We start from the raw sequence: 4,061 nt of genomic DNA on the forward strand, positions 1-4,061 counted from the left end.
CAAATTGTCTTTATATCGGGCTAGAAAATATTTGATCAATAGATACCTATCGTTAAAAACAACTACATAATATTCTTCTACTCCAAGTAGTCCTCATATGGGGCTTGAAAATATCCAATCTACACAAATCCCTGCCTCTGACTAACAAAAACTTCCTACATCATGCACATGCTTTACTAGAATTGGAATTGGGGTACTGTGCAGATAGTCAAGGGCAACTAAAGATGACCTGCATGACCCTGGAGCATGAGTTGTAGCGGGCGTATGTGCATGGTATGTGGTGTTATGTATGTTTTGCTCTGTGCATAAGATCAACTTTCATTATATTTGAAATTTGATACTTTGGCAGCAACCAATCCTTGATAAAATGCACAACATATAAATCAGGAAAAAGCACCTTCTTTTTAACAAAGAAGTGAACTTAACTGTCATGAGCTGCGTATTTTACACGCTCATACAACTTCAGTTTCTTGGAAATGCCCAAGCATGTGTATTCTCATAGCAGGGAGAAAAATATTCTCTGCACATAATGACTGGCATCTCAGACATAATCAGCCAACTCAGCAACCACTAACCATGCAATCAAAATGATAACGTATAACCTGGTTTAGAGCAGGTCAAGCACAGAGCCAATTCAGACTGATCAAGCCTTAAGGCTACACACTCTTGCACGTAAAGCTACCAGATAAAAGGCACTTTGATTTGCTTTCTCAATCAGGCTTGCCAAATGGACATGCACCAGACACTATTATAACAGATAATACCATGAGAATGGTAACGACCCTTCAGCTGATAGCAGTTTTACTGACCATGATATCACATTCAATCCAATAAATATCATTCTTAGTATAGATAAATAGAACATTTGATAAAGGCACTCATAATAGTGTAATAAAATGAAGTTAGACAATGATGTGTTAAACACTAGGTAGAGAATTTGATCTCCAATGACCAAAATTTTCAGAAAAAAACCTGATAAGCTTTCCTGTTTAAGAAAATCAAGTTTAAGAGGCAAGGGTAAACTATAAACAACCCAATAAAATCATGTTAAACATAGATTGAATCAAAAGATTCCAATAGCATGCATGTGAATAAGCAATTCTGCAGAACCCAGTAAATTCTAATTCAAAAAGGAAACTAATTTTGAGTTTCACTGACATACCAACTGGTGCTAATAAGGAATAGTGTGAAACTTACTACCATTTCGGCATGCATTTCACAGCCTAGTTGTCATATTGTATGACTGCATAAAGATCGCTTGTTCCTGGAAATTTTGTATCAGTAAGTGGCATTATTTTCAAAATGGAACATTACTGGAACTGCCAGTGAGTGTAAAAAATGCATTTGTTAGAAACTATTTTCACATGATAGCTTTTTCTTGAGAAAAAACATTATATAGCCCAGAGCCACCCAGAACTTCCATATAAATTGGTCAAAAAGACTGTGACCAAAAAGCCTCACCCAAACAGTGTTAATGGCTTATTCTTTTCTAATGATCAAGAGATGAACCAGAATTTACAAACCCATATTTCAATCTCACATGGCTAAAATGCCTAGGGTTAGCTAACCACACCAAACAAGGATTCAGACAAAAATACAAAAAATATAATAAAGATAATGACACATACATACATACATACGTGGATACATACATGCATACATACACATATATACATATATATACAAACTCCACATGAGGCCATGATAAAAAGAAACGAGCATCTCATCTTCATGACCATGCAAAGGTGTCTGAGTGCCTTACTGAAGTTACCCTAGATGGCAAAGATTCCTTTTCATGTTCTATCACTCCATCCAAAGTGATTTTCTATGTCCAAAGACCGAGTAGGTGTTAATGTGCATTGTGGTAGATAATTCTATTTGTTTGGGATATCAAAATGCAGATGTTGACCCAGGTTAACTAGAAGGGCCCACTGTCTAGTTTGTCAGGATCATCGGGTTTCACAACAGTTTTAACACTTCTCATCCAATATTCACTCAAATTACTAACGCAATCATATTGGTCAACTCAAAATCAGTTTCAACATAAAAGAAAGATGGAAAACGTTTTAGACCAGTCTACATTCTCCAAATCCATTAGGCAGCAAACTCAGATTCAACAAAATGAATCAATAAAGATAAAGGAGAAAAGGAACCGACCTAAGGATCCATGGCAGGCAAATCCACACCCTTCTTCAAATTGATAAATAGCTGCCCATCATAAACCTCACGAAGGAACTGCCTGGTCAGATAAATATTTTGAAGGGTTAGAATCGACAAACAAGAAAGCATCCAAGACTATCTTAACAACTAAATGAATTTACAAAAGCGTGTCAACTTCACAGACAACACATACATCACTTAACCCAGAACTTCTTTGAAGAGAACATGCAAAATCTAAAACACAAAGAACCCTACAATTCACCAATGGAAACAACCTCGCTTGAGTACAAATCATTCCAAAAGAAGATCGAAACAATAGATCATGAATTTCCTACACGAATTCGACTACAATCAAGAAAGGCGTTTGGGGGTGCGTATGCTAAAAACAAATGGATCGGGAAAAAAGAAAATAACAAACGATCAAACCGTCTTACTCGGAGAGATACACCGTCTGGCACTCCGCTGCACCAATCTCACGCGTCCCCGCGTTCTCCTACCTCAACTTGGCACCAATCTCATGCGTCCCCGTGTCCTCCTGCCTCAACGAGCAAGAAACCACGCTGAGATCAAAACCATCGCACACTAGATCCACAAAAACCAAAACCGGAGTAAGAAAAAATGAAAATCGAAATAAAAAGGCAGGCAAACGCAGCTAAACTCATAAGCGGGCTCGTGTACGCTCAGAAGGCGAACCCAGAGAGAACGAAGAAGATGTTGAGATCAAACGGGACGCGATCGACCTCCCTCTCTGCACATTCCCAGGAATCCGCCGTCCGGTCGGGTTCCTTTCGCAAGAAGAAACACACCACGCAGCTCCGCAGCCTAGAATTCGCGTACAACGAAGGAGATCTAGAGACGAATCGCCTCGATTCGACGATCATCGCCGAGCTCTGAGCGTGGAGAGGGGAGCGGAAGGGAAGCAGAAGCCTCGCGGGAACGGAGACGAGAGTCGGCAGACGACGAAGGACGCAGACGGCGAGATTAGGGCTTCGAATGGACCAAGAATCTCAGATCGTCTCTGGTTCTCGAGGGGAAAGGGGGAGGACGACGATGCGCTCAGCGGGAGCTTCGAGAAACGTCGATGTTCTGGTTCTGGTTCTGGTTCTTGTTCTTGGATTAGAGAGTGAAAGAGCCAAGAGGTAACGCAACGAGTTTTAAATCTGGCTTGCGGATGGCGGTTGGCACTTGGCGGGAGTACTTGCTTAATAAAGGCTTTTAATTGGGCGGAATTTATAATTTTGTCATTATCAAGAAAACCCGTAATTGCGTATCGAGTACGCTTTAGGTGTAAACTCTGGTGCGGGTATGGATCGAATGAAATCGGTACTAATGTGGGTTGAAGAAAGCCTTTTTTAGGCCTGTCTCGGACGGATCCAATCAGATTTGGATCAGGACAGAAAATAATGGTGCTGAGCATAGTGACTAAACGCTTTTTTGGGTAAATATCGGCAGCCACTTTCTCGTGATAAAAATCAACTTTTCTTCCTTACATTTTTTGAAAAAAATGGTAATTTTTTTACTTAAAAATTAAAAGCGAGTTTTTTTTATTGCAAAGAATACCATATATGACAATTTTAGTTTATGGAGTTTTGATCATAAAATATTAGTCAGCCTCACAAATTTTTTATTGCAGAATTAGTAATTTAGTTTTTTCATGTCATTTCGTATTGTACAATTCTTTGGTTGTGCGGTCATTTACCTGAGGCGCAGGCGAGAAGAACTAAAAAATATTATGTGGCAATCAGAAATGACACATGTTAAAGCTATTAAAATAATATTAAAAAATAAAATTATGCATTCTTTTTATATTTATTACAAATAGCCAATTCAAGCCTTCAGCATATCGATTTTATGCGGATAAGAATACGCACTAGTACTGAACTCTTAACCCGTCCTGACCA

The 4,061-nt window shown here is 39.0% G+C and overlaps 1 long non-coding RNA gene across 1 annotated transcript; it reads right to left on the minus strand.

Annotated features, from left to right (window-relative positions):
• Positions 1 to 1,821: 1,821 nt before the first annotated feature.
• LOC149840957 (uncharacterized) lies at positions 1,822 to 3,276 on the minus strand. Its single transcript, XR_016431415.1, has 3 exons — positions 2,854 to 3,276; positions 2,595 to 2,742; positions 1,822 to 2,239 (listed from the first exon to the last, which is right to left on the minus strand). It is a non-coding gene; the product is annotated as an uncharacterized LOC149840957 (long non-coding RNA).
• Positions 3,277 to 4,061: the final 785 nt, after the last annotated feature.

Source organism: Nuphar pumila, chromosome 4 (assembly GCF_984573655.1).
Source record: "Nuphar pumila chromosome 4, dmNupPumi1.hap1.1, whole genome shotgun sequence".
NCBI lineage: Eukaryota > Viridiplantae > Streptophyta > Magnoliopsida > Nymphaeales > Nymphaeaceae > Nuphar > Nuphar pumila.